Consider the following 21,838-nt stretch of genomic DNA (forward strand, 5'->3'; position numbering starts at 1 on the left):
TTACTTAAATCATCATCACATTTTAATCTCATTGTGTCCATGGTACTACTAGGTGCTAAAGTATTCATAGAAAGTGAATAATACTCAGAACTAGATCTTAAAGCATTTATGGTCTGCAGATTTTACTGACTTGTAATAGCCATTTGAATTCTCAGTATAGCTGACAATTTTTTTAAATCAAGAAATTGTAGCATAAAAGTGTATTTAATAAAAGGGCAGTCATTTCCAATAAGGCAGCTCTCAGAGGATGAATGGAAAAGCTTGACATTTGGCTTATGATCAAGTAATTGGATCTTATCCTGATACTTTCATTAGAAAAGAAAGGCATTTGATGTTTCCCTTCAGGACTGAGTTCCAACTAAAACAGCTGCCCCCTTAACTGTCACCACCACTATCACCACAGTTTTCCCAGTAACAAATATTTATCAAGCACAGCTTATGTGAGTGGTATGGATTGGTGAAAATAGCATGGATTTTAAAACTGGGTAGATAAAAATAATAAAGCATTACTATGGGTTAAAAACTCTTCTAAGTGCTATACTCATATTAACAAATATAATCCTCTCAAAAAGCCTATGAAATAAGAAATTTGATGCAAAAAGTTACACACCTTGCCCTCACTGTATGATAATAAAATTGAAATTGAGAGAAGTCAGCTAACTTGCTCAAAATCAAAAGTCACGTCAAAGGTGATGGTAGAACTGGGATTTAGACCCAGAATTCTCCAATTAAAACATCCAGGCTCTTAATCACTGAGTTAGGCTACCTTAATGTGAAATTTGATAAAGGAAACTGTTATCAACTCTTAATTCCTCTGTCTTTTATTTATTTGTTTGTTTGTCTCCTTGTTTTTAGGGAAGGTTGCAAAAACAGCCATAAAATGCTTTATAGAGGAAAAACTGAGCCTTTTTTCCTCCAGCTTTATTGGGGTATAATCGTCAAAAACAATTGTATGTATTTAAGGTGTACAACATAACGTTTTGATATAGGTATACATTGTGAGATAATTACCACAGTGGAGCTAATTAACATATCTATAACTATAGTCACCATTCTTTACATTAGATCTCCATAACTTATTCATCCTGTATAAACTTTTCACCCTTTGACCAACATCTCCCCATTTCCCCCACCTTCCAGTCCCTGGTAACCACCCTTCTACTCTGTTCCTTTGAGCTCAACTTTTTAAGATTCCAGATACAAGTGAGGTTATGCAGGATTTGTCGTTCTGTGCCTGGTTTATCTCACTTAACATAATGTCTTCCAGGTTCATCCATGTTGTCAAAATTGACAGGATTTCCTTCTTTTTTTTAAGGCTGAATAACATTCTGGGGTGTGTGTGTGGGTGTGTGTGTGTGTGTGTGTATGTCTGTGTAGTCACATTTTCTTTATCCACTCATCCATCAATGGACACTTAGGGTGTTTCTATATTTTGGCTATTGTGAGTAATGCTACAATGAACATGGGAGTGCAGATACTTCTTGGAGATACTGATTTCATTCTCTTTGGATATATACCCACAAATGGGATGGCTGGATCACTTGGTAGTTCTATTTTTAATTTTTTGAGGAATCGCCATACTATTTTCCATAGTGGATATACCAATTTACATTCTCATCAAAAGTGTGTAAGAATTCAACAATAAAAAATTTCAACAATGAGACTTGGAGTGGGAAGACTTTCTAGGCAGAAGGAACAGAATTTATGAGGGCCTAGAGGTATGCTCAAACATGCTCAAACAACAGAGCATATTTGAGAGATGATAGACAATTAACAATGGATGGATTGCAATAAACTATAAGAAAACGAATACTTAAATTTCATTTATAATAACATCAAAAAGAATAAAATATTTACAAACACATTTAAGAAAATAAGTATAGGCCGGGCGTGGTGGCTCACGCTTGTAATCCCAGCACTTTGGGAGGCCGAGGCAGGCGGATCACGAGGTCAGGAGATCGAGACCACGGTGAAACTCCGTCGCTACTAAAAATACAAAAAATTAGCCGGGCCTGGTGGCGGGCGCCTGTAGTCCCAGCTACTCGGAGATGCTGAGGCAGGAGAATGGCGTGAACCCGGGAGGTGGAGCTTGCAGTGAGCCGAGATTGCGCCACTGCACTCCAGCCTGGGCAACAGAGCAAGACCCCGTCTCAAAAAAAAAAAAAAGAAAAGAAGTATAAAATTTACACTCCAAAAACTACATAACATTGCTAAAAGAAATTAAAGAAGATCTAAATAATAAGAAAAAATACCACATTAATGGATCAGAAGACTTCACATTTTTAAGATGGCAATGTTCACTAAATCTATAGATTCAATGCAATCTCATCAGAATCTCAGCTGACGGAAATTGACAAATTGATTCTAAAATTCATCTGCAATTGCAAGGGGCTAGAATAGCCAAAACTAAACAGAAGAACCAAGTAGAACTCTTACTTGCCAGTTTCAAGACTTACTAACAAAGCAACTATAATCAAGACACACTGGCACTGGCATAAGAACAGACATATAGATCAATGGAATAGAACTGAAAGTACAGAAATAAAGCTTTACATTTATGGTCAACTGATTTTCAACAATAGTACCAAGACTATTCAATGAGAAAAGGACAGTCTTTTCAATAGTTTTTTTTCTCTGTGGTACTGAGACAACTGGTTAGCCACATGCGAAAGAATGAAGTTGAGCCCTTACTTCACATCATATTTAAAAATTAACTCAAAATGGATCAAATAATGTCAGAGCTAAAACTATAAAACTCTTAGATGAAAAGATAGGGGTAAATCTTTACAACCTTGGTTTAGCAAACGATTCTCAGAACACCAAAAACTTGAGCAACAAAAGAAAAACTAAATAAAATGGACTTCATAACAATTTAAAACTTCTGTGCTTTAAAGCACACCATCAGGAGAGTGAAAAGGCAACCCACATAACAGGAGAAAATACAGTTGATTCTCATTATTCACAGTAATTATGTTCTATAAAGTCACTGCAAACACTGACTTATCAAATACTGAATTGTTTTCCCTGGCGGAAATACAGGATTAGGTTCCTGTGTGCATCTGGTCACATTTTTGTTTAACTAGTCCATACATATAAGCTTGTTTCATGTGTGTTTCTGTTTAAAGACACTTTATTGAATATATATTGTTGATTCATTAACATTGAACCCATGGCCAACAGCACTATAGCTCACACCCAAATGAAGCTTATCTAACACATGTATTTTCTCCAAAAGTAACATCACAGCCTCTGTGTGCTTTGGAACACTAGACAGCAGTTTTGTGCTCCACTTGAGAGCTATTTTAAACAGCAAAATGATCAATAAAGAGCACAAAAATATGAAAAATATAACACTAAATAGATTGAAAAGGGGAAATTTGTTTACAGGAAGAATGCTGGGAATAAGAAGGTAGAGCATTGACTTGTTCCACCTCAGCTGAAAACTTATCAGAGGACTCAAACTTTTTGCCAATCTGCACATCTACATGTCCTTGAATGCTCACAAAACTGCCACCAGTACTGATTTGAAAGTTACAAATACATTTAATGAGTAGGTAAATTTGCAAATATGGAATCCACAAATAATAAGAATTAATTGTACTTGCAAATCACATATCTCATAAAAATATATATGTAACAAAATATATAAAAAAACTATTTAGAATTCAGCAATAAAAAAACTCAACTTAAAAATGAGCAAAGGATGAGAATAAACATTCCTCCAAGGAAGATATTCAAATGATGAATAATCACATGAAAGACACTCAACATCAATAGCCACCAGGAAAATGAAAATCAAAACCACAATGAGATACTACTTCACACCCACCAGGATGGCTAGAATCAAAAAGTCAGATAATAACAAGTGTTGTCAAGAATTAGAGAATTTGGAAGCTCCATACGCTGCTGGTGGGAATGAAAAATGGCATAATCACTTTGGAAAACAGCCTGCCAGGTCCTCACACAATTACATAGTTACCACATAGCTACTATATGACCCAGCAATTCCACTTCTAGGTATATACCCAAGATTTTTTAAAAATATGTTCACATATAAACTTGTACACAAATTTTTATAGCAGCATTATTCATAATTCCTAAAAGGTGGAAAGAACTGAAATATCTGAATATATAAAATTCAATATATTTAGACAATAGAATATTATTTGGCCATATAAAGTACTGATACATGCTACAACATGGATAAATCTTGAAAACATTATGCTAAGTAAAAGAAACTAGTCACAAAAGACCAGATATTATGTAATTCTATATAATAATATTAAAGTCCAGAACAGAGCGATCTACAGAGATAGAAAGTAGAGACCAGGTGTGGTGGCTCACACTTGTAATCCCAGCACTCTGGAAGGCCAAGGCGGGTGGATCACCTGAGGTCAGGAGTTTGAGACCAGCCTGGCCAACATGGTGAAACCCCTTCTCTACTAAAAATACAAACATTAGCCAAACGTGGCGGCACACACCTGTAATCCCAGCTATTCAGGAGACTGAGGCAGGAAAATCACTTGAACTCGGGCACCGGAGATTGCAGTGAGCCAAGATCATGCCACTGCACTCTAGACTAGGCAACAGTCAAAAAAAGAAAGTTCATGTTTGCTTAGGTCTGGGGATAAGGGGGTTAATGAGATTAGAGGATGACAGCTAAAGGGCATGGGGTTTTTGAGGTGATGAAAATGTTCTAAAATTGACTGCTGTTGGTTTCACATATCTGCAGATATACTAAAACTACGGAATTCTACACATTAAATGGGTGAATTATATAGTACGTTAATTATATCTCAATAAATCTATTTCTTTAAAAAGAATGCATGGAGCATAGAATTTAATAATGGCCACTCAGATAATGGTGAGGAATTGAAGTAGATGTATCATGAGGCAAGAGAAGGCAAAAAGGACAAGCCAAAAATCTTGTTTCTCTCCATATCAAGTTATCTCACTCATCTTTTCTCTGGTTAACTAGGTCAAAGAAAATTTTCTGTTTACAGAAACACTTGCCTAAGTGATATAAAATTGAACATTGTGTTTTATCACAACTGATTCCAAGGAACTGAAGTTGATAAATGACCATGAACTCTGAATGACCCTGAGATGCCAGACCCTTCTAAACTAATGAAAGACTCTTTCCTGACCAATGAATAACAGGATTTATTTGAATCAGCCATATACAGACCAAAGAACTCTTCTATTCTACCCAGAGTACTAGTTTTCAATTTTTAATCAACACAGCCATCATGAGACCCCCTTTACAACACATTTCCCACTCCGTGTCCACTCAGTGAATTTCTTGACTAGTATGTGTTCCCTGCCTGACAAAAAAATAGACTCAGCTTTATCTCTTAAAGTTCCTTTGATGTTTGTTTTATTCTTTGATACTCCTTACCCATGTTCTTGGTCCCCCTCTCCTCTCACTTCTTATTCCATTTTGCCTCTTTTTTCAAAGCTTCATTCTTTCCTTCCCTCCTACCTATACTCCATTCCTAGATTTCCCAAACAAGGGATCTCAGGACTGCTACCATCACAAACCATAGCTGTCTTTCTTTTGACCTTTAAAAGAGTCTGCATTCATCACCTTCATCTACTCAGCCCTATTCATATCCATCCCCATGTATGGAATGCCCTTCTACTTCCCCTTACTATCTTCACCTGTTGAAATCCACCTTGTCCTTTGAGACTCACCTTAAATTGCCTAACAAAGTTTTGCCTGACAAAGAAGACTTTCAAAAATGGCCTCAGCAAAAAGTGATCCCTGGATTTTCTGTACTCTTCAAATCTTCGCTAATAATTTCCTCATGTCATTTGTCACTTTACATCTGGAGTTTCAGATATTCATATTATTCTAGTAATTTTCCTATAAGACAGCAAGCTCTTTGAGAGTCAGAGTATTTATGAGCACAAGGTACATTGTACATAGCCATTCCAGAGGAAACACTGGCTAAGTTAGGCCTTCAGCCTTCGGGCTCTTCAACTTTTTGCAAAATGGCTCTACTTTTCCTTATAGTATAAAAATAACTGACGTACCTATAATGCTATATCTTTAAAGACATGGGTTTTTTGTTGTTGTTGTTTTGTTGGTTTTGTTTGTTTGAGATGGAGTCTTGCTCTGTCGCCCAGGCTAGAGGGCAGTGGTGCAATCTCGGCTCACTGCAACCTCTGCCTCCCGGGTTCAAGTAATTCTCCCGCCTCAGACTCCCGAGTAGCTGGGATTACAGGCGCATACCACGATGCCCAGCTAATTTTTTTTGTATTTTTTTAATAGAGATGAGGTTTCACCATGTTGGCCGGGCTGGTCTTGAACTCCTGACCTTGTGATCCGTGCACCTTGGACTCCCAAAGTGCTGGGATTACAGGCATGAGCCACCACTCCTGGCTGACAAGTTTTAATGTATTTTCTCATTTAGTCCTCAGAGGAATTCTGAGGGTTATTTTTATTAGCTCTGTTCTACAAATCAAAGAAATTAGAGAGCTAAGAGGCCTGATGAATGTCAAACAATGGTAAGTAGTTAATCCAGTCTGTAAATCCCAGTCACTGCTTCTTGCTAATGGTATCATCAATAAAAACAAGGAGTACTCACTTTCTAATGTGGCAGGCAAAGCCAAGTGGTCAGTATTTCTTCTACATTGTGCTCCAGAATTAGACAATATAAGGTCTTTAGTATCTTGAATTTCCTTCTCTATCAACAAGCCATACTCTGAAATCTTGTTGGCTGAGACCAACTCATCATTCCTCTAGCTGACATTTAATGTCTACATAATTCTAATGATTTGTCTGATCTATTAATGCTGGATCCCATCTCAATGACACAGAATGCTGAGAACTAATAAGATATAGGAGGTAACTTCTCAGAACAAACATCTCTATTTTAGGGGCAAAGGTCATAGTGCCAGGCTGACACCTCCTTGATAATGCCCCATCTTATAATCATGCAAAGAAACGAACTAGGAAGACATTGTGAAACACTGTAATAACAAAACAGGTTTTCCTCTGATTATAAAAGTGTATTCAAAATGTATAATTTTCATGAATTCAGCCAGGATTCATGAAATCAACAACTCTGAGATTCTTAGCCCAGACAGGCCTTCACCTTCTTATAAATTGATCTAGGACTCTAAAGGAATGCATGTTTCTATAAATGGGGCCCTGACAAGAACAATATCTCGCATTAAATAATCCTATTCTCTTCAATTAGACTTTAAGTCTCCTGTGGTTAAGGACCACAGTTTGTCAATCTATATGTCTCCTTACCATCTTACTCCCCTGTATAGACAATGCCTAGTAAATGTTCCTTACCTTGAATTAAATTAATTCAAAGAGATAAATTGCTAGAGGAGACAATTCAACATTTAATACAGAAATGATAATGTGTTTAGCAAGAAGTTAGGTCCAAATAGTCCTTCATATTAGAAAGGGAAGATCTGATTCTTGTTCTGGGTCCCCTCAACTATTCCTGTCTATTTTGTAAGTAGCAGATCAATAGTAAATCTCTTTTTCACATATGGGCAAACAGAAGTACGTAACTTAATTTCAAAAAACTTCATGAAGAATTAGATTTACTAGATATTAGAAGATTATATATCCTGTAGATGGTACATTTAGATTCCTCATTCAATTTCTGTCCAAAAGGTTTTTAAATAAGAACTATCCATATATACTGAAAAAAAAATGCTGTGTTGTTCCGTCTTGGATTTTTTTGAATTATTTAATTTACTAAACAATGAAATACCCTAATGTTTTAAGCCAAACACTCTTCTTAGGCTCCCAACTGTTTTCAGAAATAACTTTTTCCTTGTTAATTTCCAAATCTTGGCTGTATTTCCTGCTAATTTCAAACATATGTCATATACGAAATATGTTATTTTTCCAAACCTAATTTTGGCAAGAGGGAATTTGGAACTGGCATAGAAAGATCTGGGGACAAACAAACAGGACAGCTTGAAGCTGCTACAACTCAATAACAATTTTATCTTTTTCATCCGTCTCCAGGTCCACAAAGGCAAGGGAAATAACAAGGGGTGAGTGGGCTATGATAAAAATTTCAATGTGAGAAAAAACACACCCTGAAGTTTTATGTCTTATCCTATAACTTGATTTCCAAAAAGAATCTGTCACAAATACTAATGATACTAATGATAAAAATATAAGATGTGAAGTGAACCTAAAACCCTGATAACTAGGGTTATATAACCCTAATATTATCATTCTAGTTTCCTGAGACTTATAGTCAAAAGAAATAAACGGGTAAAGCAATGTAAAAAATCCTTCTTAACTTTCAAAAGATTCTCTATATTGGTAACATTTCAATATAGATTCTCTATGCTGAAAACATAAATGCTTTTTATTTTCCTCAGAAACATTCAGACTCATGGTATAGGTAAGTAGGAAGAAAAGCTAACGCAATAAAAAGAAATCGGGTGTAGAGGCATAAAATAGGGTTCTAGTCCCGTTCCATCCTTTCCTAAAATAGTGTATTGATTGTAGAAATGACTATAATTATTCACCCCTCCGTATATCAGCAACCTTTCAAATGTTACTTTGCAGTTCATCCCATTAAGAGATGGAGTCTATTTCATGAACCCTTGCAACCTGCTTAGCCAAAAAAATGTGAAGGAAGTGGCATTTTGTCAGTTCCAAGCCTAGGCCTCAAGGTGTGTGGTGCATTTTCTGTGTTCACTTGTTCTCTCTTATTCACTCTCTCTCTTTCTTCCCCACTCTCCACTGCCTTCATCACAAGAACATGCCTGGGCTAGCCTGCTGGAGGATGAGACACATGGAACAGAGGTGAGTCAGTCTGGTGTCCCAGGCAAAGCTCCAGACAAATAAAGTGTAGCCAAGATCAGCAGTCACCTAGCCAATTCACAGCTGACCAGAGAAACGTGAGTGAGCTTTGCCAAACTCAGTCCAAGTCAGCAGAAACCACCCAGTTGAATTATAGGTTCAGCTGTTCTAAGCTTCTGGTTATTGTTCCAAGCATATCAATTATTTAAAAAAAAAATAATAGCTTACTGATACCTAGGATAGGTTATGTATGAGCAAGTACAGATGATCCTCAACTTACAGTGGTGTTACATCCCAATAAACCTACTATAAGCTGAAAATACTGTAAATCAAAAATGCACTTAATACACCTAACCTACCAAACATCATAGCTTAGCCTAGCCTCTCTTAAAAATGCTCAGAACACTGCCATTAGCCTACATTTGGGCAAAATTATCTAACACAAAGCCTTTTTTATAATAAATTATTGAATATCTCATGTAATTTATTGAATATTATACTGAAAGCGAAAAACAGAATGGTTGTATGGGTACTTGAAGTACAGTTTCTACTAAATGTGAATTGCTTTTGTACCTTCATAAATTTTAAAAATCATGAGTCAAACCACCATAAGTCAACCAATGATAGGTTTATCAGGATGTAACCTCATCATAAGTTGAGAAGCATCTGTGTATTTAAGAAATGTATCTATGTAAGTTACTACTAAGAAGTAAATCTAAGTTTTAGGCAAGTATTAAACTAAAAATCTACAAATGGCTCACTGCTTTTAAAGATGCATGTTTCATCTATCAGAATTAAATATTAAATTTAGGCCCAAATGCAAGAACTGGCTCAGTTACAACTCAGCAGATGGCACCTATTCAAGCACCAAGAAGAGCTTGATTCACAGATTTGAAAAAGTTTAAAAACTCAAACAATAAAATTATTTTCGTTTGTCACTGATTTTTAAATGAAGAGATTATTTTAGCAAATTAATTGTTCAATTCAATTTTGAAAAAACTTGCTTTCACTTAGACTCACTTTTAAATTTCCCTTAAGATTAGTTTAGCTTATGGGAGATTCTAGTTTTAAATGGCATCTGGCTGGCTGCCGCTCCCTTATCCTAAAATACCTATACGGACCCAGAAAAAGAGATTAAAAACAGCAATGCTAAAAACTGACTAACTATTGTCTAAATCTGGAAGGAATTTCCTTTAACTATTAAAGCAATGGAGCTGAAATGAGCAAAGAAGGCAATGGCTGATCCATGCATCACTCTGAAAATGAAGATGGCCTAGTTGAAGGCTACAGAATTGTCTTTTTCACCCATTCTCTATCCCTTTGGCTTGGAGAGACATGCTTATATCCGATCAGAAAAAAAATAAGTGGTCATTTCTCAACTGAATGGAAGGTGATGTGAGATAGCCATAATACTTAATATTTCTCCTCCTCTGACTCTTCAACATCTTTTTATATCCTCCAAGTCCCCAAAAATAAAAAGACAGAGTAGTCAAAGAGTACATGAGGATCAGAATTCATATAATGTATCCTAGGTAGAATGATTCCATAATTTTATAAGGTAAGGAAAACACACTAGGAAAGCCTTTAAAAGTTTATTTTAGGAGACCCATCTATGCCCCCTTAACTCAGACTGCCAAAGAATTAGACTTGGGGCTAAAAAGTGATACTACCATTGTTTAGCTAGAAGAATCAACTTGGTAAATGCCTGTAAATATTAATGACTAGAATTTATGCTGAGAACTAAGTACATCTACCTACCTTTCAGCTAGAAATGGGCTCCATACATTCTCAAGCAGACAACAGAAGAAACTATCTTCACATACACATGTTGGCAAGTAATAGGTCAAAGATAGCTCTTATCTTTCAAGAAGACATAAAGAAAATAATTATCAAAATAGAGCCAATGGGCTGGGCATGGTGGTTCATGCCTGTAATCCCACCACTTTGGGAAGCCAAGGTGGGTGGATCACCTGAGGTCAGGAGTTCAAGACCAGCCTGCCCAACATTGCAAAACCCCATATCTACTAAAAAACTACGAAAATTAGCTGGGCTTGATGGCGGGAGCCCATCATCCTAGCTACTCAGGAGGCTGAGGCAGGGAGAGTGGCTTGAACCTGGGAGGCAGGGGTTGCAGTGTGCCAAGATAGTGCCACTGCACTCCAGTCTGGGTGACAGAGCAAGACTCCATCTCAAAAAAAAAAAAATTAGAGCCAGTGGACTTCCACTACTGGAAACTAAAGTAGTTATACTTTTCCCTATTTCTCTTGCTAAGTACAATTTAAAAGCCCTGGGTGTTTTCTATTAAACAAATATAAGAGGACTCTTTTATTAGTATTTTGTGTAGAGACAGGGTCTCACTGTATTGCCCAGGCTGGTCTCAAATTCTTAAGCTCAAGCGATCCTCCTGCCTCGGCTTCCCAAAATGCTGAGATTACAGCCACTACACCCAACCTTTTCTCTATTCTCTAAGAAATGGAGAAAAGAAGACAGACTAGTTAGACACCTTAAGACCCAAGGAAAAAGACAAGTGGTGGTGAGTTCCCTTTGTTTTCCTGTTGCTTCATATATCCTGAGTTTGCAGCTGAAGAAACTGAAAACCAGAAAATGCCAAAGGGTGCCTGCCAAAAAAAAGCCTCCCACAAAACCTACTCTCTCTAGTTAAAGAGAAAAGGGGTAGCCTTGCAAGACAGAAAGTGTATATAATAATATGCTTCACTACAGCCAAACACAACATGCCAGACAGCAGAAAAAACTCAAATTAAATGAAAACAAAAAATGCCTAATACACACCAACACCAAGATGACATGATAGGATTATTTCACAAAAAATTGAAAATGCCATCATAAAAATACTTCAGCAAGTAACTACAAATGCACTTGAAGCAAATAAAAGAATTGAGAGTCTCAGCAAATAAACAGAAAATCTCAGCAAAGATATAAAAGATATAAAGAACCATCAAGTAGAAATATTAGAACTGAAAAATACAATAACCAAAACAAAAAACTCAGTGTATGGGTACAACATTAGAATGCAAGTAACACAGGAAAGAAGCAGTGAACTTGAAAACAGTACAATAGAAATTACCCAAACTGAACAACAGACAAAATAGACTGAAAAAAAAAAAGTGAACAGAGCCTCGGGGATTTGTGGGACTATTAAAAAAAAATCTAATATTTGCTTGATAAAAGTCCCAGAGAAGAGGAGGAAAAAGGTGAGGGTGAAAAAGTACTTACAGACATAATAGCTAAAACTTCCCAAATTTGGCAAAAGACACAAATTTATAGACTTAAGAAGGTGAGCAAATCTCAGAGTAAATAAAAAAGAAATCCATGTCAAGACCAGGCGCAGTGGCTCACACACATAATCCCAGAACTTTGGGAGACTGAGGCAGGAGAATCACTTGAGCCCAGGAGTGCAAGACCAGCCAAGGCAACACAATGAGACTCTGCCTCTACAAAAAATAAAAGAAAAATCAGCCAAACGAGGTGACGTGCCCCTGTGGTCCCAGCTACTCATGGGGCTGAGGTGGGAGGATCACTTGAGCCCGGGAGGTAGAGGCTGCAGTGAGCAGTAACTGTGCCACTGCACTCCAGCGAGGGCAGCAGAGCAAGACACTGTCTCAAAGAAAAGAAATCCATATCAAGGCCGTAAGCAATGGCTCACGCCTGTAATCCCAGCACTTTAGGAGGCCGAGATGGGCAGATCACAAGATCAGGAGATCGAGACCATCCTGGCTAACATGGTGAAACCCCCGTCTCTACTAAAAATACAAAAAAAAAAAAAAAATTGGCCAGTCGTGGTGGCGGGCGCCTGTAGTCCCAGCTACTCGGGATGTTGAGGCAGGAGAATGGCATGAACCTGGGAGGCAGAGCTTGCAGTGAGCCGAGATTGCACCCCTGCACTCCAGCCTGGGCGACAGAGCGAGACTACATCTAAAAAGAAAGAAAGAGAGAGAGAGAGAGAGAGAAAGAAAAGAAATCCATATCAAGACAAATTATAGACAAAAACTTCTTGAAAAGTTAAAAACAAAGGAAAAATATTCAAAGCAACTAAAGAAATGACACTTTACCTTTACAGGAAAAACAAATCCAAGATAGTTAATTCCTCATCAGAACTCACGAAGACCAGAAGCAAGTGGTATGACATTTTTCAAATGTTGAAATAAAATACTTCTGAAAGCAGAATATTATATTCAGTGAAAATATCCTTCAAGAGTGACAGGAGAATCAATACATTCTCAGATGAAGGAAAACTAAGAGAATCTGTTGCCAGCAGATCTATCCTTAACAAAAGACAATGACTAAAGAAGTTCTCTAAACAGAAATCAAATGACAAAAGTAGGAATCATGGAATACCTGGAAGGAAAAAAGAAAAGAGTAAGCAACAACGTGGGTAAATACAATTGACTTTCCTTCTTCTCTTGAGTCTTCTAAACTGAGTTTGATAGTTGAAAAAAAATTTATAGGTCAGGTGCAATGGCTCATGCCCGTAATCCTAGCACTTTGGGAGGCTGAGGCAGGTGGATAGCTTGAGCTCAGGAGTTTGAGACCAGCCTGGGCAACATGGCAAAACCCCATCTCTACAAAAAGTACAAAAAATTAGCCAGGCATGGTGGTGCAAGGCTGTAGTCCCAGCTACTAGGGAGGCAAAGGTGGGAAGATCGCTTTAGCTTGGGAGGTTGAGGTTGCAGTAAGCCGAAATCATGCCACAGCACTCTAGCCTGGGTGAGAAAGTGAGAACCTGTCTCAAAAAATAAAATTAAATAAAATAAAATAAAATTTAATTTAATTTATAACATTGTCTCGTATAGCAAGAATATAAAATTGCATATACAATTGTTAGGTACCTGGAATTAATTGCCTTACATATATTAAAACTCGTTACATATATTAAAACTCATTACATACATTAAAACTTACATATATTAAAACTCACATATAAAACTCTATAAAACAACTCTATGACATAGATACTATTATTATCTTCATTTTGCAGGTAAGGCAAGGAAAATTCAAGTAACCTAAGTGAGGGCAGGAATCGAGATTTGCTCCCAGACAAACTGATTCCAGAGACCCATAGTCTCAACATACACAGTCTCTTTCATAACTGGTACATGAAATAAATATTTACTTACAATGCACACACACATACACAAGTTAATAAACTGTAAAAGTCTTAGCATTACAAAGAATGTTTAATGAAAATTTTAGATACAGGATTAAAGGAAAGTTTAACAATTGGTTTCTTTCCTCTAGCTTCACTGATGCCTATGACTAACTCAAAGAATAGTTAGGAATATATCTACAATGGTTCTATGATAAATAAGAATTACTAGCCAAGGATTTGTACTAGACCAAGACTTGTACCTCATCATTAAAATTCTTTAAATTATTTATCAAGAAATGAGGAATATATATTGATAAGATGCAGCTGCACAAAGGAAAGGTGTTTCTCCTGTATCCCTGAAGAGGCTACTTGATACGCTATGTAAAAGTTGAAGGGATCCAGAGGCTGACGGACTCCCTAATTTGAGATGGTCTATCCACCTAGCTTCATCTCTCATCACCATGCATGTATTAAGTGTGAAGTAATTGACAAATTCAAATCTTGCTTGGAAATCACAAAACCTCTTCTGTGTTGTTACTGTGCATGCTATTTTCTTCTCCATCTGTATCTATTCCTAATGCTAAATTAACTGAAAGCTGAGTGAAGCCTATTGCGTTTTGTGAGTTTGGTTGTTGTTCCAAACCCAAGACCACTGCTGCAGAATGGGCATTACACAGAAAATATCAACTGATTTCTTATAAACCTGAAATAATCAATTAGAAGGTATAATGGAGAATAACATCCTTTAACGCAAACAAAAGTATAAAACAATGCTAGCAAGCAATGTACATCAATATTTAATGATGACAAAGGTGAAGTGAGATAAGCATTTTCTAACTCTTCTTTGGCAGGCTCACATCTTATAATTCCAACACTTTGGGAAGCTGAGGCAGGAGGATCCTTTTGAGTCCAGGAGTTTGAGACCAGCCTGGGCAACATAGGGAGACCTCATCGCTACAAACAAACAAAAAAAATTTTTTAATTAGCAGGGTGTGGTGGCATGTGCCTGTGGTCCCAGCTCCTGGGGAGGCTGAGGTAGGTGGATCACTGGAGCCCAAGTCAAGGCTATAGTGAGCCATGATCATGACACTGTGCTCCAGCATGGATGACAGAGCAAGATCCTGTCTCAAAATAAAACAAAGCAAAACAAAACAAAACAAAAAAAGAAAAGGGAAAGAAATCTACTATAATACACTCTTTCTGGAAAAAAACTTTTGATATTTATTTAAAACAACATTTAACATGTTCCTGTCTTTTTGACCATTCACTTCATTGGCAAGAATGTATCTTAATGAAATAATCAGGGTCTAGAAAAATATTTATTGCCAAAACTACTCGTCATAGTATTATAACAAAAAAATTTGAGATACATAAATATAGCTTACTATTAATGACCATTAAGAATAATATTTTGAAAAAAAATGGCTTAAGGTTAGATTCAGGACAAAAAGCTAAAAGAAAAAATAAGAATCCAGACATGTATGCAGACATGAATCCAATTGTGTGACACACACACACCATACACACACACACACACACACACATACACACACACAGGAAGGAAATGCACTGAAATATTAACCATGTTCTTTCAGAGAGGCGGAATTATGGTTAATCTTTGTTTTCTTTGTACACCACTAAAATTTAATCTCCATGAAAGCAAAAAGTACATCTGTCTTGTTCACTGCTATATTTTGAGCATGTCTCATATATAATAAGTGCTAAATAAATACATCTTAATTAATGAACATTCTTATTTTTCCCATTTTCTAAAATGAGTATTTATTTTCTAATGGGACAAATTTCATCATCATTTAAAAGTGTGTGCATGTGTATAATCTATACTTGAATAAATTCTATCCATTCATTTGTAAATAGGATAATTTCTGGATATGGGAATTTAGACATAATATAATTCTAATCCAAAAGATTTTGCTCCTGAATTCAAACCTGTGCACCTAGAATATCAGATTTTTATTCATTATTTGCTTAGCTCAACAAAGACTATTTAGCAAGTATGTCTATTTCCTGAATCTTTTTGACTTTACATTTTGCCCATTACTCTTCATTTGCACACCAAAAATACAGTTAGATAGATATATAAGTAAATAGATAATGTAACTCAGAGAAATAAACTTGGGCACTTATTAACGAAATGTTTTCACAGAGATAAAGATTTTTTGTTTTATAAACAAACATTTAAACATTTAAAGTATATTTAAAATGACATTCTATGTGATTATCAGGATTACTGTATTAGACTGTTCTTGCCTTGCTATAAAGAAATACCTGACAATCAACTCATCTGACAAAGGGTTAATATTCAGAATCTACAATGAACTCAAACAAATTTACAAGAAAACAACAAAAAACCCCATCAAAAAGTGGGCGAAGGATATGAACAGACACTTCTCAAAAGAAGACATTTATGCAGCCAAAAGACACATGAAAAAATGCTCATCATCACTGGCCATCAGAGAAATGCAAATAAAAACCACAATGAGATACCATCTCACACCAGTTAGAATGACGATCATTAAAAAGTCAGGAAACAACAGGTGCTGGAGACGATGTGGAGAAATAGGAACACTTTTACACTGTTGGTGGGACTGTAAACTAGTTCAACCATTGTGGAAGTCAGTGTGGCGATTCCTCAGGGATCTAGAACTAGAAATACCATTTGACCCAGCCATCCCATTACTGGGTATGTACCCAAAGGATTATACATCATGCTGCTATAAAGACACATGCCCATGTATGTTTATTGTGGCACTATTCACGATGGCAAAGACTTGGAACCAACCCAAATGTCCAACAACAATAGACTGGATTAAGAAAATGTGGCACATATACACCATGGAATACTATGCAGCCATAAAAAATGATGAGTTCATGTCCTTTGTGGGGACATGGATGAAGCTGGAAACCATCATTCTCAGTAAACTATCACAAGGACAAAAAACCAAACACTGCATGTTCTCACTCATAGGTGAGAATTGAACAATGAGAACACATGGACACAGGAAGGGGAACATCTCACACTGGGGCCTGTTGTGGGGTGGGGGGAGGGGGGAGGGGGGAGGGATAGCATTAGGAGATATATCTAACATTAAACGACGAGTTAATGGGTGCAGCACACCAATATGGCACATGTATACATATGTAACTAACCTGCACATTGTGCACATGTACCCTAAAACTTAAAGTATAATAAAAAAAAAAGAAAGAAATACCTGAGACTGGGTAATTCATAAAGAAAAGAGGTTTAATTAATTCGTGGTTCTGCAGGTTTTTCAGGAAGCATGGGGCTGGCATCTGCTCAGCTTCTGGGGAAGCCTCAGGAAGCTTACAGTCATGGCAAAAGACAAAGAGGGAGCAGGCGGGTCACAAGGCCAGAGCAGGAGCATGAGAGGAAAAAGTTGTGTGTGTGGTGAGCCAGGGGGAAGGAGGGTGCCTGCCACACTTTTAAATGACCCAATCTCATGAGAACTCACTATCACAAAGATAGCACCAAGCCATGAGGGATATGCCCCTGTGATTCAAACACCTCCCAGCAGGCCCCACCTTCAACACTGGAGATTATAATTCAACATGAGATTTGGGCAGGGACAAATATGCAAACTATATCAATTACATAAAAATAAGAAGACTCTCAATCAAAATTTTATTCACTGATACATGTGATCCTCCAGGAGAAATATGAGGTCCAAACAACAGATATTGACAAAACTCTCTGATTGCAATGGTGGAAGCTAAACTAGTGTAAGCACAAAGGATATTTAATGATTTGCTGAATCAGGAAACCATAGATACATACAGCTTTTAGCACAGCGAGATCAACGGGCTCACACAATACTATAAGGGATGTTTTTCTCTCCATTTCATCATTCTTACTCTACCTAGCTACAATCTACACACAGGCTATCATCACATGATAGTCAAGATGGCTACCAGCAAACCAACTACACCTTTCCAGCTTGAAATCTCCAGCTTAATATTTCCAGAAACAGAATTTCCCTCTCTAAGTCCACATGGAATACTCTGCTCAACTCTATGGAATAATCTGCTTGGCCCTTACTCAATGTTGGTCAAACTCAAGGTTAAGAGCACAGTCCTCCAGACTACCAAGTCTATCAAGACACCAACTGCAATGAGTCTGCCAAAGTGCAAAGTGAGAAGAAACAGTTCCTACAACACTGATTTCACTTAGACACCAGCTACAAGTTTGGGGGTTCCCAGGACCGCCCTCACTTTAGACCAGCTGGCTACAAATTTGGTAGATCCCATGATCAGCCTCAGGTTCAATAATTTGTTACAACAACTCACATGACTCTGGAAAGTATTATACTTATGATTACATTCTTATTACAATAAAAGGATACAAGTAAGAACCAACCAACAGAAAAGATGCACAGGGTGAAGTCTGGGAGGGCTCCAGATATGAAGCTTCCATCATCCTTAGAGGTGCATTACCCCAGGAGCACTAATATATGAAAAAACCCAAACTATGTGTCCTAAGTTTTTATTGGGGTTTCATGATGTAGGCCCGATTGAGTAAATAATTATCCACATAGTTTAATTTAATTTCCAGCCCTCCACACTCTCCAGATGTCAGTCTGACATCACATGGTCTGAAAGACCTACAGAAGTCACCTTGTTAACATAAACTACCAGTTGTGGTCCCAGGTGCCCACCATGAATTACAAAGAAAATCTTAGCAGGAAATGCAAAGGATTAGAAGTTACCTCCCAGGAACTGGAATCAAAGGCCAGCCAGACCTCTGTCTGAGCTGAGGCCAAGTTCTTTATTACACAGCCCTACTTGCCCATCCCTAAAATAATCAATCATTAAGGCTTGGTTAATCAAATAATTTGATTGGCCAAACTGAATCATGTTTATATCTCAGTGGTGAAAATACAGGCTGCTAAAGAGGAAGTTCCTGGAAGGAGCCATAAGAAGAAAGCTAGAACAATATACATGAAGGACAGACACAACCTGCAGCCACAGTTGTCCACAATTGGTCATAAATATTACCTCATTACCTAATAATATTCATACTTTAAAAAATAATGGGAGTCTTAGAGGAAGTAGGAAAAAATTATTCTAAACATCCCAGGACTAGAAACTAATCAAACAGAAATCCTTCTAAGTAAAACATTAAACATGCATATAAGAAAGCTATTTGAAGAGTATGGTTTCAATACATATTTGTTTTGTTTTGTTATGGTTGTTGTTTTTTGAGACAGAGTCTCCCTCTGTTGCCTAGGATGGAGTATAGTGGCACGATCTCGGCTCACTGCAACCTCTGCCTCCCAGGTTCAAGTGATTCTCCCACCTCAGCCTCCCGAATAGCTGGGATTAAAGGCACCCGCCACCACGCCCAGCTAATTTTGGTTTTTTTAGTAGAGATGGAGTTTCACTATGTTAGCTAGGCTGGTCTCAAACTCCTGACCTCAAGTGACCACCCACCTCAGCATCCCGAAGTGCTGGGATTACAGACGTGAGACTGCGCCCAGCTCATATTTGTTTGTAGCATAAACTTTAAATCAGGAATACATTTTTTCTTTTCTTCTTTGCTTTGAACCATAATGCCTAAAAAATACACTGTTTTTGTCAAAGAAAAACATCATTCTAAGCCTCAGTTTTCTTATTCACAAAATGAGGTTATTATCTACCATATAGGGCTTTTAAGAAGATTAAAGAAAATGTTTGCAAAGTACCAGTAATAACGTCTAACATCTGATAGTGTCAAACTGATAACTGTTGCTGCTGCTGCTGCTCCCAATAAAATGCCACAGTTCATATACAGGAAGCAAGATAACCAAATCTAAATGATCGTTACCTGGGAGAAGCAGAACTCAGAAGAATCACTTTTTAGTACTTCAGAATGACATCACTGCTAGTCCATAAAGGAAAGACATTTCACTTGGGAAACAAATGTTCTGACATCAGTCTCTTTTCCAACACTTTTTGTGCTGAACAACCATGCTCTGTGGGCCTCAACTATTTCATTTGTAAGGTACAAATAATTACAGTACCTTCTTTACTATCCTACAGAATTCTTCATGTGAATTGTTGAGAAAGCATTATGTTAAAAGAGTACCATTACTAGTTTTATAATTATCTTTTACTTTGTCCCTACAAAGAAATGTTACGCAATTAAGTAAAATATGCAACTCTCAATGCTTGTATAATTGTTGTATTGAGATAAAGGTTATTATCTTTACCACTCCCCAAACATATAAAGCACCTTACCATATTAAAAAAGCATAAAATGCTAAAGTTATATCTAGTAATATATGTTGTGTCAAGGGTTACAATTTATGACTACTATAAAGGAAAAGATAGATAGCTGTAAACTTGTATATTTAGCCAAATTAATAGCAGAACTAACCAATGCCAATACTTTCAACTGGAATATTGACAGTAGCACAGTATGATGGAATTATGAATACCATTTTATGAATACCCAAAGTCCAAGTTCCTTGGGAACAAATTTTTCAGGCCACATAAGGTATATTTAGTTTTGTTATATTAAGGATCATATGATTTAAACAGTCACTTTTAGCCTGAATGTGTTAACAGAATGTCTAATTCATGACCAAAGAATAATCTAGTCCCTGAGAGAAGCTTCCTCATTAATAATAGCATCTTCCCTTTTCCAACTGAAAATGTCAAAAGGTTATGCTGATATAATTTTCCACATGTCCTGAGAGTCACAGTACTTCAAAGACATTGCTTCAGAGCCAGACTCCCAGCCTGGACATTTTCAAGCCATCTTTGACTCCTCCATCCCCTCAAGCCCTCCCATTCAATCATTTAATACGTCTCTTGAATTTTTCCTTAAACTACCCCCCACATTTGTTTCTTTATGTCCATTTGCTCTGCCACCATCACAGTCCAAGTCACCACCTTTGGCCAAAACTCCATTGTCTCCTCCAGTTTCTTCTCCCTTCAGTCCAGTCTAAAAGTCCCTACCAATATATCTCCCTAAAATACTATTTACATCCTGCCACATCCTTACCCAAGAGTAATCCAGGCAATCATTTGATTCCACAGGAGAAGCTTTTAAAAATCACTGATGCCTAAGCTGTACCTGAAGAGGTTCTGATTTAATTCATCTGGGCTCCAGCCCAGATGAATTAATTTTTCTTTAAAAGCTCCTCAGGTGCTTCTAATGTGCAGCGAGGTTTGCGAACCTGTGGCAAATCTCTGTTGCCTATGAAGTCAGGTTAGAATTCCTGTAGCAGACCCCACAAGTCCTCTGCCCAGATTCCTTCCCATCCCCACTTTGACCTTTCTGTGTGTCCATCCTTTGGCATCAGTGTGTTTTGCTTCTAATGGCCCACAGCACCTGATACTTTCTCCTGAGCTACTTTATCCCTGCTCTTGAGAGAAAACAGGAACGACCTGGAAGTTTACATGCCCTGGAATAGCCCTAAAGTGGAAGCATGAATACGTGGCTCCCTTGCGTGGGTCTGCACATACTCTGAGGTGCCATTTATACTTGAGAACTCCCTGGCAGGATCAGGCTGAGACTGAGATTTTGCCTAAACATACACACACTCTTACTTGGCTTCTTCCCTTTCCCTCTACTCCCTTATAAATCTCTTCTGGAAGCACTTACTTAAGAAATCACTTGCTCACAAATACGCACCACAGGATCTGCTTATGAAGAATCCAAACTAATACAACACCTTTATCAAAACAGTGCATGGTCCCACCAAGTTTTCTACAATTATCCATCATCCACCAGAAGAACTAGTTTTCTAATGCACTGTGCTTATTTCACACTACTGTTTTAGCCTATTTCCCCTAATCCAAGATGCCTCTTCCCTGCCTCTGAGACCATCAATACTTCCTTTCAAAAATAAGCTCTACCGCATGAATAGCTCAAGGCCATGCCCATGATAGGTCCTGAAGAATCATGGATTGCATTG

At 37.4% G+C, this 21,838-nt stretch overlaps 1 long non-coding RNA gene across 1 annotated transcript; it reads right to left on the reverse strand.

Moving 5' to 3' along the window:
* Nucleotides 1–917: 917 nt before the first annotated feature.
* Nucleotides 918–13,718, reverse strand: LOC115835663. The gene is made up of 3 exons (XR_004030696.1): nucleotides 13,708–13,718; nucleotides 2,356–2,364; nucleotides 918–1,034 (listed from the first exon to the last, which is right to left on the reverse strand). It is a non-coding gene; the product is annotated as an uncharacterized LOC115835663 (long non-coding RNA).
* Between the last annotated feature and the right edge of the window lie 8,120 nt (nucleotides 13,719–21,838).

This window comes from Nomascus leucogenys, chromosome 1a, assembly GCF_006542625.1.
Source record: "Nomascus leucogenys isolate Asia chromosome 1a, Asia_NLE_v1, whole genome shotgun sequence".
Taxonomy (NCBI): Eukaryota; Metazoa; Chordata; class Mammalia; order Primates; family Hylobatidae; genus Nomascus; species Nomascus leucogenys.